Source organism: Mustela putorius, unplaced genomic scaffold (assembly GCF_011764305.1).
Source record: "Mustela putorius furo isolate JIRA1106 unplaced genomic scaffold, ASM1176430v1.1 tig00000430_pilon_pilon_pilon, whole genome shotgun sequence".
Classification (NCBI taxonomy): Eukaryota; Metazoa; Chordata; class Mammalia; order Carnivora; family Mustelidae; genus Mustela; species Mustela putorius.
The window spans coordinates 22,012,926-22,034,500 of NW_025421377.1; the positions used below are offsets into that span (position 1 = coordinate 22,012,926).

General features: G+C 40.5%; 1 long non-coding RNA gene across 4 annotated transcripts; it reads right to left on the reverse strand.

Annotated features, from left to right (window-relative positions):
- Positions 1–204: 204 nt before the first annotated feature.
- On the reverse strand, positions 205–16,299 carry LOC101681301. 4 transcript variants are annotated; one of them, XR_001181839.2, is made up of 6 exons: positions 16,043–16,299; positions 5,979–6,061; positions 4,491–4,562; positions 2,134–2,215; positions 1,044–1,738; positions 205–521 (listed from the first exon to the last, which is right to left on the reverse strand). It is a non-coding gene; the product is annotated as an uncharacterized LOC101681301 (long non-coding RNA). The 4 variants fall into 4 exon arrangements; XR_200488.2 differs by having other exon boundaries at positions 1,044–1,536; positions 1,640–2,215; XR_001181836.2 differs by having other exon boundaries at positions 1,044–2,215.
- Between the last annotated feature and the right edge of the window lie 5,276 nt (positions 16,300–21,575).

Sequence of the window (21,575 nt, forward strand, 5' to 3'; positions counted from 1 at the left end):
ACTTACGTTGGTCCATGAATGGAAGAAAATTCTATGCTATTCTCTTCACCTTTTCCTAGCTTCCAGCATCTTCCAAAACAGCTGCAAAGAAAGTTTTATTCCAGCATTTCAAATATCCCTTTAGCCTTTTTTTTTTTAAAAAAAAAAAAAAAAAATCTTTCTCTCAGTGGATTAATAATAATTCATTCCACTACAATGTTCAGGAAAACGTTTTTATTTTTAATCTAAAGATAGGCTACACTAGAGGTTCATTCTTTATAACAAAAAGAAAAATTTCATTTGTAGGTTGAAACAAGTAAATAGTATTACTGTAAGACATACACATTTTCTCTCTCTCTTTTTAAAGATGTTACTTATTTGACAGACAGAAGCACAGCGAGAGAGGGAACACAAGCAGGGGGAGTGGGGGAGAGAGAGGCAGGCTCCCTGCTGAGCCAGGAACCGGATGCCAATGACGGGAGCCTCAGGTAGAGGCTTAATGACTGAGCCACCCAGGCATCCGTACATGCGTACTTTCTTGACTGTAAAAGCAATAAAAATATAAAGGAATGAATTAAATATTTTCAGATTAAAATATAAAGAAAATATAGGAAAAGATAAAATCCTCTTAAGATAAATCATCAGAAATCTTTTAGATTTTTATTTATAAAATCTACTTCTTTCTCTCCCCAAATTTCCCTCTTAAACTTGTGGTATCCAATCCCTTACAAATTACCACCAAATTGTACCTCAACACTGCAATGCAATTTTTAAAGGGAGGCTGTCTGTGCATGCAACCAATAATACAAACATTTCTCTTTTAACTCAGAGGTACCGATCATGACTGTTCCGTGGTCCGCTCACAAAAATGTCACAAATCAACCCACTACGCTCTGCCATTACACTTCTGGGAAAGACAGCAACTCCACCTTTTTGCTCATGTAATCAGTCATGGGGAATTCCCCTCAACTGTACATTTCAAAATGTACTACCTTAGACCTATATGTAACAGATTGTAAAGTTCTAAGAAAATGCCTTCCACATAAACCCTTTTGGATACTCACCGGGTACTGGAAGACAGGCTTAGTGAAAACAAGGAAACACAGGTAGAGAGGACACCATTTTGTTATGCATCAGATTCATGTAGAAAGAAAGAAAACTGGTTATATAAAAACCTGTTACAGATATTAGGATGCTCTGTCTCCATAGAGACATCCCATAGATTGCTGGATTATGAGCCAATCTGATGTGCTAAATTAATACCCCCTCCCTCCTTCACCCATGTTGGAGAGTTTTTCCTGAAATTGGACAATCAGTTTAGGGAACTGTATCAGTAAGGAATGGTTTTGACTTCATAGGACAGAAACTCTTCTAAGAGTGACACCATTTGCCCCCAGACAACCAGAGGTCTGACAGAGGTCTCTTCTGGCTAGAGTAGGTACTTAAAAATAAGACCAAGGATCTGGCTGTCCATCTTTCTACCGTGCCCTCCTCCTTCTCCTTCTTATGGACTCCTGATCACAAAAATCCTGGTGCACTCTAGGCATAGAACTGATGCTACAGAGAGGAAGAGGGAAAAAAAAGAAAAAAAGATAGTGAAGAAATGTAGGTATCCATAATTAAGAACACAAAGTCTTCGCCAAAACTGACAAATACTCACTGGTCACAGCTGTGTCACATAGCCATCTCTAGCTTCCAGGATGTCTGGGACATTGCGTTATTTTAGGGGGGGTCAACTGCCTCTCAACAAAATTGGGAACTTTCAGTAACAACAACAAAAAAATAGATATTGAATAAAGAACATTATCTGCTAAACAGGTTTTCAGTAGCACGTTGTTAGAGACCTTGGTCATGTAACAAAGGATTCCTATCGGTGCACATGAGTTGTATATACGGTTTCTCTCACTATCTGAACAACTTGAATATTGTATTTATTTTAAATAATCACTCAATAGATTTTGTTTTGTGTACATTTAAATACAGTAAATATATTTTTCTTCACATGGATGATTTAGAATAATTTATATAATGAACTTACTGAAATTCACTATAAAATCCCTATTGAATTTATTACTTCAGATCTTTTACACTATCTTCAAGAACACAATTTCCTCCAACTGTGTAATACCTCATAATATCTCACTTGATACTGACTTTGTTGAGAATCTCAAAGGCATCCCTTCTTCCACAGCTTCATCTCTCCTCCTCAAAAGCAGTACTTGACCTTGCCTTTTGTCTGTGAGAAGGACAAGTAAAGGTCAGCCCTCCATTTCAAGGGGAATCATGCAAATTTTCTGTTTTTAAAAAACGTTTTATTTTAGAATAGTTTGTGATTTATAGAACAGTTGTGGAGAATTCCCATAAGCTCCACATCTAGTTTCCATGGTTGTTAACATCTTACCTTAGTATGGTACAGTTGTCACAATAGATGAGCCGAGACTGATACATTATTAACTAAAATCTGTACTTCATTCAGATTTTTTTGTTGTTGTTTGTACCTGATGTCCCTTTTCTGTTCTAGGGTCTCATTCAGGATACCACATTAGTTGCTGTGTTTGCTTGGTTTCCCTGTGGCTGTGACAGTTTTTTTAGACTTTTCTTGTTTTTGACGGCAGTTTTAGGGAGTACTGATCATTTGGAAAAATGTCTCTCAAATGAAATCTGATATTTTTCTAATAATTACACAAGTTATACATTGTGGGGAGAAAGACCACAAAGATAAAATCATTTTCATCATTTCAATCAAGAGTATATACTATCAACCTGAATTTATTATTGACGTTAACCTTGATCACCTGAGTGAGGTAGTGTTTTCAGTTTTCTTTCCTCTGAAATTATTTTTTTTTAAAGAAGTCACTAGATCTAGTGTACACTTAAGAAGCAGGGAGCTATTGCCCTACTCTCTTCTTTTTTGAGAGTAGAGTAACTATGTAAATTACTTGGAATTCTTCTGCATGGGAGATTAGGCTATTTCTCCCATTATTTCATACGTTTGATCATTTATTTATAACAATATGGAACTGTGGGCACTGACTTTCTATTTTGGATGATGACCCAACACTATATTGTGTTATTGCTCAAATTATCTCATCTTTGGCCATTGGGAGTTCTTTCCGTTGGTTTCTGTGACCCAGTGACACACTCCTATCATGAGTATCTGTTTTTCTTGGCTTGTTTTTCTTTCATTATGGCACTACAAGATGCTGTAAGATCATCTTGTATATTTCCCATTCTAGACATGACCTTGGCTCCTTTTATTGGAGGATGGTGTTAGAAATCAAGGGGTTAGGCGTAACCTTACTTTTAAGTGGCAGTCATGATATAGCGAGATGTGCACCTGAATTGGACTCAAACTTGGAATGAGAAAAAAAGAGGTTCAAAGACTGGTTCAGTTACTTCCTATGTTATCTTGGCTATGTTATTTAGCTTCTCTGCCCCTATGAAGGATTACTAATAATAGCTAATTCCTGTAGAAGAGGGCTTCTCAACCTTGGCACTGTTAACATATGTGCAAGATGATTCTTTGTTGTGAAAATTGTGCATGTCCATTGTACATTATTTAGCAGCATCTCTGGCCTCTACCCACTGGAAGCCAGTAGCAGGCACCAGCCATGATCATCAAATAGGACTCCAGCCATTGCCAAATGTTCTGTGGGGAGCAAAATTGTCCCTAACTGAGAACTATTGCTGTAGAATACTTACATGTATCAGGCACTAAGTATTCCAAATATGCTATTTTTAAAAATCCCATGAAATTGGTATGTCAAAAACAAACAAACAGACAAAAAACAAAAGGGTAAAGGAAAAGAAGCTTGTCCAAGTTTTCATAGCTAAGCAAGTATGGTGCTGTGGCTTGAGCCCAGATCATCTGCCTTTGAAACTCATGGTCTTAGCAACAATACCACAACTCCCTTTGTAAAAGATGCAATAATTCTGCTCTCACAGACCTGTGGTAAGAATTAAATGTCCTTTACAAGAACATCACACATGATGCTTAAAATAGAGCAGACATAGAGTAAATGCTAGAAGAATCTATATCTGAACGCGCTGTGGCTCCACACCAGGTTACCTTTAGATCTCCCTTCTGTAAGTTTCCTAAATTTTTAAAGATTTTTATTTATTTTTATTTATTTATTTGACAGACAGAGATCACAAGTAGGCAGAGAGGCAGGAAGAGAGAGAGAGGAGGAAGCAGACTCTCCGCTGAGCAGAGAGCCGGATGTGGGGCTCGATCCCAGGACCCCAGGATCATGACCTGAGCCGAAGGCAGAGGCTTTAACCCACACTGAGCCACCCAGGTCCCCTGCAAGTTTCCTACTTTCTGCCTATAAACAGGTTCAGCTCTTTTCCAACTGAAGAGACAGAATCGTTCCCTTGAGGAGGGTTCTCTTTCTAGTTACCGAGTAGATATTTTAACACCATATTCATATTTATTCTCCCTTCATTATCATTCCCTCATTTCATAATGTTTTAAAATCTTAATCCCTTTCTGCCTGGGAGCTCCTACTGACCTGGTCTGGGGTGATCACACTAGAAGACGTCCGCACTAGGAGGCGCTTCAGAGGTGAAGACGTCCACCATCTCTGTACAGATGAGAAAGTTGAAGCAAGGAATGTTTCATGTTTTGCCAAGGACATAGAATGACTGTGTACTTGGTTCTTCTCTACAAAAGTCTGTCATGATGTCGTCTTTATTGGTCTCTGCTTCACATGAAGCTGCTCAACACTCCCCCTTATCTCATTTCATTAATTAGGTCATCTCCCATGACCTCAAAAGTCATATACATTTCTCTCCAATCTTTTCTCTTAACCCCATATCCTGAGCCATAGACACACCTCTTCAATTACCTAGTGATCAATATTACTTAGATGTCCTACAACTCCCTGAAACATCTACAAGGTAGAAGTCATCATCTTTACTACTGATGTATTCCTGGTCTTTCTTGATGGGAAAATTAAATCATTGTAATCTCTTCTATTTTTATCTCCATCACCCTCATATCAAATCTCTGTCAAATTCTATGCGTTTTTACCTCTGGAGTCTTTAATAGAACTCCATTTAATTCCAGTTTTTATTATTCTAGTTCGAGCTTTCTTTATTGCCTGGAACATTTACATAATTCAATGAATAGCTTCCTACTTCCCTTCCCTAATAATTTTGAAAATCATGACAGATTAAACTTCTTGAAACACACCCCTCATAATGATAGGCTACTCAAAAAATCTCTATATCTCTGCATTACTAATACCTCTGCAGTTTAATACAGTAGCTACTAAACAGCTGTGGTTATTGAGCCCTTGAAATGTGGTTATTAAGAAGTGAGACCAGCTGGAAGTGTAAAATGCACACTGGGTTTTGAAAACAGTACAAAAAAAATAAGCAAAATATCTTTATATACTAATTTTTATACAGATTAAATGCTGAATTGGTAATATTACAGATGTATTAGGTTAGAGAACATTATTAAAATTAATTTTACCTTTATTAAGGATAAATAAAAATTTAAAATTATGCATGCTGTATACATTATATTTCTTCAGATGGTGATTGCCTAGACAATTAAGGGTATACTCAGCTTTCCATGCAAAATCTACTATATTTTCTCAAGTTTCTTTCCCCACTGCTTCTCCATTATTTACATATATTGGTGTGAGCTTGTGTCTATGTCACACACTCCCTTCAGTTCAGACAATTGCTTTCCCTGATCATACTCCCAGTCTTTGCCACCTTCCTGCCTTTGCTTATGTGGTTCATACCTACTACAGTTCCCTGCCTTCCATTTCTGCCTATTAGGATTCTTTCTTTATGAAATAACTAAGACCTAATATAAGAAAGCATAACCAAGAAGACAGTTTATTGGCTGGGTAGCTGAAAAGTCTTGATGTCAGTTTCAGAAACTATTGGAGGCTTAAACAATGTTATCAGGATGTGAGATTCACTCTCGTTCTATCTCTACCCCCTCCCACCCTGCTTCATCTCATACTTGCTTCTCCTCTCACCTCTGCTTTCCTTTGCATTGGCTTCAGCTTGTTTTCAAGATCTCTCCATGTAGGAAACTCCTTTAGCTCCAAGTTCAGCAGCCCTAAAAGAAAAAACTCCTTTTCACTGGGTCTTATATCTTCAAGGTATAACTATTACCTGACTGGTCAGATTTGGGTCACATGCAAACCATGTAACAAAAATGGGGTCAACCTGACCCAAACCACAGAGCCTAAGGGTGGAAGATGGATTATGCCTGGAGGAAAATCAAAGTGATGATACCAGAAGACAGGAAATCGTTTTGGAGCAGATGAAACTAACAGGTGTAACTGACTTTGTCAAAAGTCTACAGGTCTTCAAAGTTTATCTCAAATGACTTTTCATAATTGAAACCTTCTGCCTCCTAAATTGGATGTGGTTTCTCCCTTCTTTAAATTCCCAATCCATATTGTTTGTACTTCTCCTGTAGCAATGGCCGTATTTAAATTGCATTATATTTATTTCTGTGATGATATTAACTCTGTTTCCTCTAGCCCTCATTTTATACAAATACTCCTGATAAGGTCCCTCATGAACTATTTTTTTTAATTTTTAATTTTTATAAACATATATTTTTATCCCCAGGGGAACAGGTCTGTGAATCACCAGGTTTACACACTTCACAGCACTCACCAAAGCACATACCCTCCCCAATGTCCATAGCCCCACTCCCCTTCTCCCAACCCCCTTCCCCCAGGATCCCTCAGTTTTTTTTTGTGAGATTAAGAGTCACTTGTGGTTTGTCTCCCTCCCAATCCCATCTTGTTTCATTTATTCTCCTACCCACTTAAGCCCCCATGTTGCATCACTACGTCCTAATATCAGGGAGACCATATGATAGTTGTCTTTCTCTGCTTGACTTATTTCGCTAAGCATAATATGCTCTAGTTGCATCCACATTGTTGCAAATGGCAAGATTTCATTTCTTTTGATGGCTGCATAGTATTCCATTGTGTATATATACCACTTCTTCTTGAACCATTCATCTTTTGATGGACATCTAGGTTCTTTCCATAGTTTGGCTATTGTGGACATTGCTGCTATAAACATTCGGGTGCACGTGCCCCTTCGGATCACTACATTTGTATCTTCAGGGTAAATACCCATTAGTGCAATTGCTGGGTCATAGGGCAGTTTTATTTTCAACATTTTGAGGAACCTCCATGCTGTTTTCCAGAGTGGTTGCACCAGCTTTCATTCCCACCAACAGTGTAGGAGGGTTCCCCTTTCTCCATATCCTCACCAGCATCTGTCATTTCCTGACTTGTTGATTTTAGTCATTCTGACTGGTGTGAGGTGATATCTCATTGAGGTTTTGATTTGCATTTCCCTGATGCCAAGTGATATGGAGCACTTTTTCATTTGTCTGTTGGCCATCTGGATGTCTTCTTTGCAGAAATGTCTGTTCATGTCCTCTGCCCATTTCTTGATTGGATTATTTGTCTTTGGGTGTTGAGTTTGCTAAGTTCTTTATAGATTTTGGACACTAGTCCTTTATCTGATATGTCATTTGCAATATCTTCTCCCATTTGTCAGTTGTCTTTTGGTTTTGTTAACTGTTTCCTTTGCTGTGCAAAAGCTTTTGATCTTGATAAAATCCCAGTAGTTCATTTTTGCCCTTGTTTCCCTTGCCTTTGGCGATGTTCCTAGGAAGATGTTGCTGTGGCTGAGGCCGAAGAAGTTGCTGCCTGTGTTCTCCTCAAGGATTTTGATGGATTCCTTTCGCACATTGAGGTCCTTCATCCATTTTGAGTCTATTTTTGGGTGTGGTGTAAGGAAATGGTCCAATTTCATTTTTCTGCATGTGGCTGTCCAATTTTCCCAACACCATTTATTGAAGAGGCTGTCTTTTTTCCATTGGACATTCTTTCCTGCTTTGTCGAAGATTAGTTGACCATAGAGTTGAGGGTCTATTTCTGGGCTCTCTATTCTGTTCCATTGATCTATGTGTCTGTTTTTGTGCCAGTACCATGCTGTCTTGATGATGACAGCTTTGTAAGAGAGCTTGAAGTCTGGAATTGTGATGCCACCAACTTTGGCTTTCTTTTTCAATATCCCTTTGGCTATTCGAGGTCTTTTGTGGTTCCATATAAATTTTAGAATTATTTGTTCCATATCTTTGAAAAAGATGGATAGTACTTTGATAGGAATTGCATTAAATGTGTAGATTGCTTTAGGTAGCATAGACATTTTCACAATATTTATTCTTCCAATCCAGGAGCATGGAACATTTTTCCATTTCTTTGTGTCTTCCTCAATTTCTTTCATGAGTACTTTATAGTTTTCTGAGTATAGGTTCTTAGCCTACTTGGTTAGGTTTATTCCTAGGTATCTTATGGTTTTGGGTGCAATTGTAAATGGGATTGACTCCTTAATTTCTCTTTCTTCTGTCTTGTTGTTGGTGTAGAGAAATGCAACTGATTTCTGTGCATTGATTTTATATCCTGACACTTTACTGAATTCCTGTACAAGTTCTAGCAGTTTTGGAGTGGAGTCCTTTGGGTTTTCCACATATAGTATCAAATCATCTGCAAAGAGTGATAGTTTGACTTCTCCTTTGCCAATTTGGATGCCTTTAATTTCCTTTTGTTATCTGATTGCTGAGGCTAGGACTTCTAGTACTATGTTGAATAGCAGTGGTAATAATGGACATCCCTGCCGTGTTCCTGACCTTAGCGGAAAAGTTTTTAGTTTTTCTCCATTGAGATGATATTTGCGGTGGGTTTTTCATAAATGACTTTGATAAAATTGAGGTATGTGCCCTCTATCCCTACACTTTGAAGAGTTTTGATAAGGAAGGGATGCTGTACTTTGTCAAATACTTTTTCAGCATCTATTGAGAGTATCATGTGGTTCTTGTTCTTTCTTTTATCGATGTGTTGTATCACATTGATTGATTTGCAGATGGTGAACCAACCTTGCAGCCCTGGAATTAATCCCACTTGGTCATGGTGAATAATCCTTTTAATGTAATGTTGAATCCTATTGGCTACTATTTTGGTGAGAATTTTCGCATCTGTGTTCATCAAGGATATTGGTGTATAGCTCTCTTTTTTGATGGGATCCTTGTCTGGTTTTGGGATCAACGTGAGGCTGGCCTCATAAAATGAGTTTGGAAGTTTTCCTTCCATTTCTATTTTTTGGAACAGTTTCAGGAGAATAGGAATTAGTTCTTCTTTAAATGTTTGGTAGAATTCCCCCTGGAAGCCATCTGGCCCTGGGCTTTTGTTTGTTTGGAGATTTTTAATGACTGTCTCAATCTCCTTACTGGTTCTGGGTCTGTTCAGGCTCTCTATTTCTTCCTGGTTCAGTTGTGGTAGTTTATATGTTTCTAGGAATGCATCCATTTCTTCCAGATTGTCATATTTGTTGGTGTAGAGTTGCTCATAGTATGTTCTTTTAATAGTTTGTATTTCTTTGGTGTTAGTTGTGATCTCTCCTCTTTCATTCATGATTTTATTTATTTGGGTCCTTTCTCTTTTCTTTTTGATAAGTCTGGCCAGGGGTTTATCAATTTTATTAATTTTTTCAAAAAACCTGCTCCTAGTTTTGTTGATTTGTTCTATTTTTTGTTGTTGTTGTTTCTATGTCATTGATTTCTGCTCTGATCTTTATGATTTCTCTTCTCCTGCTGGGCTTAGGGTTTCTTTCTTGTTCTTTCTCCAGCTCCTTTAGGTGTAGAGTTAGGTTGTGTACCTGAGACCTTTCTTGTTTCTTGAGAAAGGCTTGTACTGCTATATATTTTCCTCTCAGGACTGCCTTTGTTGTGTCCCACAGATTTTGAACCGTTATATTTTCATTATCATTTGTTTCCATGATTTTTTTTCAATTCTTCTTTAAGTTCCCGGTTGACCCATTCATTCTTTAGAAGGATGCTGTTTAGTCTCCATGTATTTGGGTTCTTTCCAAACTTCCTCTTGGGGTTGAGTTCTAGCTTCAGAGCATTGTGGTCTGAAAATATGCAGGGAATGATCCCAATCTTTGATACCGGTTGAGTCCTGATTTAGGACCAAGGATGTGATCTGTTCTGGAGAATGTTCCATGTGCACTAGAGAAGAATGCCTATTCTGTTGATTTGGGATGAAATGTTCTGAATATATCTGTGATGTCCATCTGGTCCGGTGTGTCGTTTAAGGCCTTTATTTCCTTGTTGATCTTTTGATTGGATGATCTGTCCATTTCCGTGAGGGGAGTGTTAAAGTCCCCTACTATTATTGTATTATTGTTCATGTGTTTCTTTGATTTTGTTATTAATTGGTTTATATAGTTGGCTGCTCCCACATTGGGGGCATAGATATTTAAAATTGTTAGATCTTCTTGTTGGACAGACCCTTTGAGTATGATATAGTGTCCTTCCTCATCTCTTATTATAGTCTTTGGCTTAAAATCTAATTGATCTAAGGATTGCCATTCCTGCTTTCTTCTGATGTCCATTAGCATGGTAAATTCTTTTCCACCCCCTCACTTTAAATCTGGAGGTGTCTTCAGGCTTAAAATGAGTATCTTGTAGGCAACATATAGATGGGTTTTGTTTTTTAATCCATTCTGATATCCTGGGTCTTTTGATTGGGGCATTTAGCTTATTAACATTCAGGGTAACTATTGAGAGATATGAATTTAGTGCCATTGTATTGCCTGTAAGGTGACTGTTACTGTATATTGTCTCTGTTCCTTTCTGATCTACCACTTGTAGGCTGTCTCTTTGCTTAGAGGACCCCTTTCAATATTTCCTGTAGAGCTGGTTTGGTGTTCGCAAATTCTTTCAGTTTTTGTTTGTCCTGGAAGCTTTTAATCTCTCCTTCTATTTTCAATGATAGCCTAGCTGGATATAGTATTCTTGGCTGCATGTTTTTCTCCTTTAGTGCTCTGAAAATATCATGCCAGCTCTTTCTTGCCTGCCAGGTCTCTGTGGATAAGTCAGCTGCCAATCTAATATTTTTACCATTGTATGTTACAGACTTCTTTTCCCGGGCTGCTTTCAGGATTTTCTCTTTGTCACTAAGACTTGTAAATTTTACTATTAGGTGACGGGGTGTGGGCCTATTCTTATTTTTAGGGGCGTTCTCTGAATCTCCTGAATTTTGATGCTTGTTCTCTTTGCCATATTGGGGAAATTCTCCCCAATAATTCTCTCCAGTGTACCTTCTTCTCCCCTCTCTCTTTCTTTTCTTCTGGAATCCCAATTATTCTAATGTTGTTTCGTCTTATGGTGTCACTTATCTCTCGAATTCTCCCCTCGTGGTCCAGTAGCTGTTTGTCCTTCTTTTGCTCAGCTTCTTTATTCTCTGTCATTTGGTCTTCTATATCACTAATTCTTTCTTCTGCCTCATTTATCCTAGCAGTGAGAGCCTCCATTTTTATTTCACCTCATTAATAGCCCTTTTGATTTCAACTTGGGTAGATTTTAGTTCTTCTATTTCTCCAGAAAGGTCTTTTATATCTCCTGAGAGGGTTTCTCTAATATCTTCCATGCCTTTTTCGAGCCCGGCTAGGACCTTGAGAATTGTCATTCTGAACTGTAAATGTGGCACATTACCAATGTCTGTATTGATTAGGTCCCTAGCCTTTGGTACTGCCTCTTGTTCTTTTTTGTGTGAATTTTTCTGCCTTGTCATTTTGTCCAGATAAGAGTATATGAAGGAGCAAGTAAAATACTAAAAGGGGGGCAACAATCCCAGGAAAATATGCTTTAACCAAATCAGAAGAGATCCCAAATCGTGAGGGGGGAGAAAGGGAATAAAAAGAGGTTCAGAACGAAAGAAAGAAAAAGAAAAAAAAAGAAAAGAATTAAAAAAAGAAAACAAATAAAGAGTATAAAAAAGAAAAATATATATATTAGATAAACTAGTTAAAAACGTTAAAAAAGAAAAAGGTAAAAGTTAAAAAAATTTTAGCAGAAGAAGAGGAAAAAAAAGAAAAAGAAAATAAATTAAATTCACTGCAAGACTAAAGAATCACAGGGAGAAAGCCATGAGTTCCGTGCTTTGCTTTCTCCTCCTCTGGAATTCTGCTGCTCTCCTTGGTATTGAAACCGCACTCCTTGGTAGGTGAACTTAGTCTTGGCTGGATTTCTTGTTGATCTTCTGGGGGAGGGGCCTGGTGTAGTGATTCTCAAGTGTCTTTGCCCCAGGCGGAATTGCACCGCCCTTACCCGGGGCAGGGCTGAGTAATCTGCTCGGGTTTGCTTTCAGGAGCTTTTGTTCCCTGAGCGCTTTCCATAGAGTCCCGGACAGGACGGGAATACAAATGGCGGCCTCCTGGTCTCCGGCCGGGAGGAGCCAAGAGCCCGGGGCCCCACTCCTCAGTGCGCCCTCAGAGAACAGCGCCCAGTTACTCCCGTCTGCCTGACCTCTGGCCGTGCTCTGATTCACGGAGCCTGCGACAGGTTCAAGGTAACCCCGAGCTGCGAGCTCACTGTTGGCTCTGTCTCTGTAGCCGGCTTTCCCGTTCCAATACCCGCAAGCTCTGCGACACTCAGACACCCCAATCCTTCTGTGACCCTGCGGGACCTGAGGCCACGCTGACCCCGCGTGGGCTTCGCCCTGGTTTAGCCTCTGGAGCGATGTCCCTCAGCGGAACAGACTTTTAAAAGTCCCGATTTTGTGCGCCGTTGCTCCGCCGCTTGCCGGGAGCCGGCCCCTCCCCCTTGGGTCTATCTTCCCCGTCGCTTTGGATTCACGTCTCCGCCAGTCCTACCTTTCAGAAAGTGGTTGTTTTTCTGTTTCCAGAATTGCTGTTCTTCTTCTCTTTGATCTGCCGATGGATTTGCAGGTGTTTGCAATCTCTAGATAAGCTATCTAGCTGATCTCCTGCTAGCTGAAGTAGTCTCAGCCTGCTACTTCTCCGTCAGGGCCTCTCCCTCATGAACTATTGAGTGCATAACAGAAATCACATGTTTATTGAATTCCATAGAATTGTTGGTTAACATTGAATCTTTTCAGGAAGTTCATGCACCTTCATAAAAACTAGAACTATAAGCAATTAAAGGTCACTTAATATAGTTAATATAATTTCCTACAATAAACATTGTTACTTTTATAATACAAAAAATATTTAAAAAACATACTGCTCTTTTGACCACAAATCTAAATAGGGCATTTATACATTAACCATACTATTGGCATTTAAAAGTAATTTCACACAATACAACCTCTTTTAATTTGCAACTTGAAAGCAGAATATAATGGTCCTGTACTTGGTTGATAGACAACATTCATTCTTCCCTCTCTATGGTATAATCCCTTATATTGTTTATCAATGTGTTTCCTTCCCAGAATAAATTCTATATGACCTTGAGAATAGGAATGGCTTTTATTACATTTCTCTCATCACCTATGCAATGCTTTACACACAATAATAATGATAAAAATAACACACTAAAATATGTTATTTCATTTAAGATCCGTCTTACAAGTTATATAATGTCATTCCTACTTGAACCTCATTTTACAGATGATGAAAATGTGACTCTGTGAGACTAAGTAACTTGCCCAAGATTACACACATTATAAGTAGCAAAGTCAGGATTTGAGCCCAAGCAGTTTGGTTCCAGAACCCACTCTGAACCAAGAAAAGTCAATAAATGTGCTAGTCCTGGGCCGATTCTTTTCTTCTCTTTTTCTGCTCTCCTCTGCATCCTAAGGAATCTGATTCCTGCTGCCTGCACTTCTCGAGCTCCCTTGCTAACGGGCTTTTGCCTGTAATGAGAGGCAGTCATGGGATCCTGGAAGATGGGAGCACGGGACAAAGCAGATTCGCCCCTTCTTTTCTGCCTTGGGCAGCATCTCCACTCAGGACTCTAGCTCCTGTCAGACTTACCATCCTGGATCCCTATTCTGCTGTGTGGCCCTGGCATTTCCTGGACCTTCACCTTTTCCCTTCCTGCCTGGGGTTCAACAACTTCTTCTTGCTAATCTTTGCCTCACTGACCTCTGTTCGGCTTCTCTGTCGTCCTGAATCTCTTTAACCAATCCCATAGATTAAACTCCCTGTTTCCAATATTGACACCTTCCACAAAACATCTTCTCAGGGAAAAAACTGCCCAGAAGAATACCTGCTGCTTTTTAAACCCAAACTTCAGGCTCTAGGCTTTCTCAATATAGTGTTTTCTGACTGCTATTTATAAAGGATATACTTGTATTTATGTCCCAAGCCACTACAGACCATTTTAAACAAAACAAAGTTCCCTAGTGAGGAAAAAGCTTTGTGTTATATTCCAAATACCAAGGGTAGAACATCGGAATCACTTGTAGATGTTTTAGAAAGTGTGCCAACACTAATCAGGGAGCATGACTGTGTCACTCTTAGAGCCCTGACCTCATGCTTTCTTTGCAGTGGATCTCCACCAATCTAGTTAGTTAGGCACTTACTTTGTTTACTGTTATATCTCCAGCTTTCAGAACAATGTTTGACATCATGTGGGTTCTCACTTAATATTTGGTTAAATTAATATATTCGATTCCTTAGTTATTTCATCTATAACTGTCAGGAGTTTTGCTACAACCACCTCTGACTACATTGTATATTAATCACTTTATGATATTTTTTGCAATAAATGATTTAAAAGTCATCGATGTTCTCTGCTTGAGGAGGGGAAGCCATAGAGATGTATGCAGGAATTTATCTCTGGCCCACAATAGCCAGATCATGTCTTACACAAGAGCTTTTTCTAAAAAACCCAAAGATCCTCAGAGGTCCAAAGAAAGAGGGGAACTTTCTGAAACCATGAAAACATGAAAAAAAAAGAAAAAGAAAAAGAAAAAGAAAAAAGCAGAGGATGAAACTGTGTCCCTGAATTTCCCCTTTACCCACTCTAGTACAAGGATCTGGAGACTTTTTTGAGAAACAACCCAGTTTCGGCACAGATAATGCATAGCTTTGGATAGTCAATCTCCATTTCATAATGTGTGAAATGTGAAAGATAACATTTTATGAACTTTGGAGTTCTGTACCATTATCAGGATGGACGCATCCGTTACATTAAAATATTTTAAAAAGAAGAAAAATAAGCACTTAATTTATAAGCACGTCAAAAACTGGACCATAGTATGGTCTACTCTAGTGAAAGAGTCAACTAATTGCAAAGCCAAAAACCCTCTCTAAAAACCTACTTACACTGATGAAAAACTAAAAACTTCTACCACTTCATGGACTTTCAAATAGTGATTCCCACGTCAAGAACAACAGTAGTTTTTTAAAAAATATTCATTCCAGGGGCACCTGGGTGGCTCAGTCGGTTAAAGCCTCTGCCTTTGGCTCAGGCCCTGATCCCAGGGTCCTGGGATTGAGCCCCAAGTTCAGGGTCCTGGGATTGAGCCCTGAGTCAAGCTCTCTGCTCAGCGGGGAGCCTGCTTCCTCCTCTCTGCCTGCCTCTCTACCTGCTTATGACCTGTCTGTCAAATAAATAAATAAAATCTTTAAAAAAGAAATATTCATTCCATCATTGTATCTGTTTTGTATTGCATGCTGGAAATCTGTACTGGAGCTTAATTACAACTGAAAATTAATTATTATACCAGACGCCCAGGTGGCGCAGGTGGTTAAGCATCTTTCTGCTCAGGTCTTGGATGCCAGGAACCTGGGTTCCAGTCTCCCACGGCGGAGCCTTACTTAGTGGTGAGCTGCTTCTCCCTCTGCTCCCTCTGCTCCTCGCCCCTCCCCCTGCTTGTGCTCTCACTCACTCGCTCCCTCTCTAGCAAATACATTAAAAAATAATAAAAAACAAAACAAAAAACCCAAACCTGGAAATTACTATAAAGACAGGATGACCTCTGACCATCCTCGGGAAAGCATGAACCCCTGAACGGTAAGCTCGGTGATATTTAAACAGCCAGAAAAAAACAAAGATCATCTAAAATAAACACCTATAAGGCTAAAACCGGAGGTACCCAAGGTTCGGAGACCGCAGACACAGACTGTAAGTGATCCGGCCCCAAATGTCTAGGGAACCGGCTGCAAAGCCTTTGCTTTGCGGTCTCCCCTCTCCCAAGCAGGCCCCCTTCTCCCCCCGGGCCCCAGGGCTATCCTGGGAAAAACCCTCCTTAACTGATTTCATCTGGGCTTATCTGAGGTCAGAGTTTTAGCCTGGGTCCCTCAGTGAGCCGTTTCCTTCCTCCCTGCCGGTTGGATACGGTTTGCTTTCGAGCAGCAAGGATGAGCTTCCTCCGGGCCAGGCTGTGCCTTCCTGGCTACGGGTCTGGCGTTTAGGTCGGGCCGCTGCGCGGTTCTAGCTGTGAGGTCCCTGGGAGGCACTTTCGTACTGAGCTAGTGTAGACCCTGGATCCTCCGGGAAAAGGTCGGCATTGTCCCCTCGGAGTTCTCTTTTCTCACGGTAGCCTGGCAACCAAAGGGCCTCGCTTTGATGGAGGGCGTTCCTACTAGAAAACAGCTTTATGGAAAGTGTCAGGGTCATCTTTAGAAACCCAAAGAAAACAAAACAAAACCCCCCAAAAAAGCCTACCACCAAGAAGGCAAAGGGGGAAAAAAAAAAAACCGTGCACAACTCAATTATTCAGCCGCACACAACTGCGCCTGACAGGCTCTCCTAACAACACTCACTTGAATTTAATTAAGTTTGTCCCTTCAGCCTGTGAACTGCTGGGCCAGACCTGCTGCCGTGGGATGAAAAGCCTGGAGGCAGGCCCCGTGAGGCCATTGTTGATAAGCAAGGGCCCAGCATTGGGGGTTAGGTAAATTCCCATCCCCTCGCACATAAAGTGCCCTGGGGGGTAACCTTTTGAAGGGAGCCTGAGAAGTTGGGTGGCCTGAGGGCAAAGGCAGAGGAGAACTTTTCCCACCAGCAACATGTCCGCCCCTTCTGGAGGCCTCGTGCTGAGGTGTAACATGCCTGGCCTTTGGAACGGGGAAGTCAAACAATGAAACTCAAATGCCAGCTCTGCCACTCGGCTACCTCTGTTCCTTCAGGGATGTTGGCAAACCTCTCTGGGCCCGTTTCTGCCTTTGTGAGTTGGGAAGGTCGAAACCACCTACATGGCTGAGGTAATGATGCTAACATGTCTGGCGCTGTTGGCTCTCAGCGGCCCTTCGTTTCCCTGTGGAAAGCCTCGAAGGTGTATTCCCCTTTGCTAGGAAATCATTTCCAAACTCAGTAAGGGAATAGAGAGTCTTCAGAATACAGCGCCAGAAGCACAGGCCTGTTGCCTCCACCTGCCTCACGGAACTGCCTGCCTTGCCCTGCTGCACCTGTGTGTGCTTTTCCTCGGGACTGAACTATCCTTTCCAGTCATTTCTCAAGTTCCCATTCTAGTATCCCCAAAACCCTTGCCTTGGCTCTGCCAGGGGGTGTCAGGGTCTTCAGGTTCTCACAGCACTTAGGACTTCTCTCATTTGCAGACTTCTACCCGTCCAATCAAGCGTTTCTTCCCAAATCCATCAACGATCTTCTCCTGAGCCTAGTTGGGTACCATTTACTTTTATATTATTCCAATATTTAACGGAAGTGTTCCATAAATATCTAATGGATGAATGGACAATTTCTAGAACATCTTTATTTGAATCACTTTGAAATGTACATTTAAAATATTCTAGGGAGGAATGTTTTGTTTTGTTGGCATCTGCCCCAAACTACCACAAAGAACCTATATAGAAATCAGTATACCTAAAACCTGAAACATGGTGAAGAATACTGGGATGAGAAGAAAAGAGTTAGAAAGTGAATAAATACTAATTTCTGAATCTATAGAGAGTTTAACCAGAGTGTGCTAGAAACCCTGTCCTAGTAAGTTAAACCCAGTGCAGAGACAGGATATGGTAATTACAAGACATTTCAGCTATTCAAATATTTGCTAGCAGTTTCACTACACTAAAATTAAAAATATATATTTTTAATTTTAGTTTTATTTTTATCACTTTGATTAAAACTACTTTGACTTGATTAAAAATAATTTAAAATTATTATTACTATGATTTTAACTTAGCAGGTTCTTCTCTTTCTGAAAAGTTTGTTCTATCAGTGAAAAAAACCACATTTAGAATCATAGATGTATAAGTTTGGAATTCAAAAGTACCTTGAAGATTAGCTAGCTAGTCCTCCATCCTATTTTTTTACAGGTGAGAAAACCAAGACCCAGACATGTGAAGAGACTTGCCCAAGCCTTGCTATTGGAGCCAGACTAGAATTAAGTTCTCTTGTCTCCCCATTTAGATCTCTTTTTCCAGCGCATCATTGAAAGGAAGAGCCATCTGGTACTATGGAAATGATAGGAGTCTTGGAAGAATGTGGACGTCTGGCCATTGTGGGTATCTTCTACGATGAATCTCCCTGCTTAGACCTAAGCCTCTGGGAAGTGTAGGATAAAGAGAATCTCATTTCCTTCACAGTTGACCATAAAAACATATCTTCATTATTGTCATCGTTTTTTATATTTTATTGATTTAGTATCTGGCTAGCACATGGAATTAAATCTTGACTTATCATGGCCATGATGACCTCTGCCTTTCTCCTGCTCGAACAATGCTCCAGCTATGCCAAGTGTGGTCTGTGCCCCAAGATCCATGTGCGGAAGTGAGAGTAATAAAGTTGTACAGCCGTCGGCATCACCACAATGCTGACATGTGTGATTGGTGGGCGTATCTTATTAAGCAAGGTATATTGTTTGCCAATAGATGCACTTTCCGTGAATGTGCAACGGCTTTTGTAATTCTTTTCCCTGTCATGTTGGTTCTGATGTTACTTATTAAAATACAATTTTATGCAGCTGAATCTAAGAAATGTGGGCCCGTACTGGGTACGTGGTTTTCTTCATTTCATTTGTATGGTAATTTGGGGGTTTTGTAGAAGAACTGGGAATAAAACAAAATTGTCCTTCACCACAGATAGTTTGAGAAACAGTGTTCTAGAAACGTGCCCCTCATTCACGCTCTAGCTCTGTTTCCCCTCCCCTGCCCCTGTGCCCCAACACTTCCAGCCAGCCAAGCTCTCTCTGCCTCTGCACTTAGAACTCCCTTTACTCTAAAGGCCCTGCCCATGGGTCTTCTCACGGGCAGCTCCTTCTTCTACTCCAGTCCCACTAAATATGGCCACCTCCGGGCGACCCTCCCTTGCCCATCCTCAGCAGCACGGCGCTTCTGACGGTCCTTCCTGTTTCCTCGATTAATGTTTTGCCTAGTCCTTAGCATTACCTAAACTTCTCTCGCTTCTTTGTTTCTTTACTAGTTAATAATCTCCCGGGATTTATCTAGTTCACTGTTATCTCCCTGATGCTGAGGACGGTCCGTGGCGTATGTTGTCCTTGTACAGTATTTACGGGATGTGGCAGAAGCAGCTCCGGGGTTGTTTCTGGTCCCTTATTCTCATCCTTTGCCATGGTCTTTTTTTTTTTTTTTTTTAAGATTTTATTTATTTATTTGACAGAGAGAGATCACAAGTAGGCAGAGAGCCAGGTGGGGTGGCGGGGGTGAGGGGGTGGGGGAAGCAGGCTCCCTGCAGAGCAGAGAGCCTGATGCAGGGCTCCATCCCAGGACCTGAGACCATGACCCGAGCCGAAAGCAGAGGCTTAACCCACTGAGCCACCCAGACGCCCCTCTTGCCGTGGTTTTAAAAAGTAGCTATTATTATCTCCACTAACTAAGGTATCTGACCTTCACAGCAATTAAGAAAGCTAAGATGACACAGTCCTGGCAGTGTTTATGATTTCCAAGTTTTTCACTAAGATAGGTATGAGACTCTTTCAAACACCAATCTCTGTAGTGAGTTTTCAACATTAAAACATAATAGGTATTATGCAAGTATTTTGGAATATTCTCTGCTTCTGATATAGGGCAGGGGTATGTGACTAATTTTAACTTAAAAACAGGAGAATGGTGGCTATTGCCGGTGAGTGCTTTTATCTCATGAGGGTTGCTAGGGTTAGCAAATAAAAATAGAGAATTCCCAGTCAAATTTGAATTTCATATAAACAGTAAGGAATTTGGGGGCATATGAGACATACTTATACTAGAAAATTATTTGTTGCTTATCTGAAATTCAGATTGAACTGGGCATCCTTTATTCTGTCTGGCAACAGTAATTTAAGGGTAAAAACAGTACTGATAGTCACAAGAATCAGTTGTCATTCCACACACACACACGCACCAAAACACCAAAGTTAAAATACAGATTAAGACACGTGGCAGTGGGGCACCTGGGTGGCTCAGTGGGTTAAGCCGCTGCCTTCGGCTCGGGTCATGATCTCAGGGTTCTGGGATCGACTCCCGCATCAGGCTCTCTGCTCGGCAGGGAGCCTGCTTCCTCCTCCCTCTCTGCCTGCCTCTATGCCTACTTGTGATCTCTCTCTGTCAAAAAAAACAAACAACAACAACAACAACAAAAAAAAAAAACAGAGACACGTGGCAGCGATATGCAACTTTCTTTCAAAAAGATTTCTGCAGAGAAATCAAACATACCTCCAGAACAAGTTCTTTCTGAACAGGGCTCATAACAGCAGATAGACAAATATTTGGGATTATTTGCCAGAAATGAAACAAGTGTTTGTTTCAATGTGACATATTTAAAAGGAACTAGGATAAATTGTTATTTAAAAGGAAACAACTAAGGAGTGATTTGCTAACAGTAAACAACTATATGAGAATGATTGTGTAATAGTTATCAGCTGCTTTGAATTTTCAGAGGTCAGAATCAGAAATGACTGAAGCTAGAGCATGAGGCATTTAATTTGTTTTGGATGGAGCATCTTACTGAGAGTAAGGTTTCTGAAAGTTTGTGTGTGGCATCCTTTGATAAAAAACACTCAGCCTGGCTTCAGTCAGTTCCTTTGACAAGCCAAGACTAGTTTCAGCTATAGGCCAAAGTCTCTGTGTCAGGGGTACAGAACGAAGGAAGACTGATTGGGATCTCAGAGACGTCAGGAAATAATAATGTCACCATAATCAAGATCAGACTGCTATGGTTTACTGTGGCCTTTTCTAAACAGAGCCCGAACACTGGTGTGTCAAGTTGGTACCAGGGCCCAGAGTGAGCTGCTTTTGAGAGATATTGTGTATCATAACCCAGTCTAAGAGTCTTGATAGACATTCACATGCCACAGAGAGGAAAGACCTGGTTATCTGGGGTTTACCCACTTTACAAAACCAAGGAAAAGCCTCTCTTGCCACTGTTTTTTAAAGGAAGACCTATTCACAGGTCTCAGAAGAGTGGTATTTCTCCTAACAGCATTTGGAGCCTCTGTGTATCTGAATTTTATATGAAAGCTTGAATGTATGTCCTGCTCCAGCTTCTGAAGAAGCACCAGAAGCCAGTCCTGCGGAACATTCTGCCGTGAGGGCTGAGGTTGGTGTCTCTGCACGGGCCAGGAGCCGCAGGACCATGGGTGTTCCAGAATCCCAGCTTAACACTAAGATGTAAGCAGTGGCCACAGCCTCCAAGCTGCCTTAACCACCAAAATCCACAGGGTCGTCCTTTAGGAGTTTAGTGTGCCAACACAGACAACCCTCTGGTGCATCTAGAAACAACCATCACCTCCAGGGATGGCGGAGCCCAGTTTAGATGGTTTCTGATTCCAAAATAAAAGCAAATTGCAGCTTACCACTGCTGCCTTCCTTAAATGTGCTTACAGTACTTC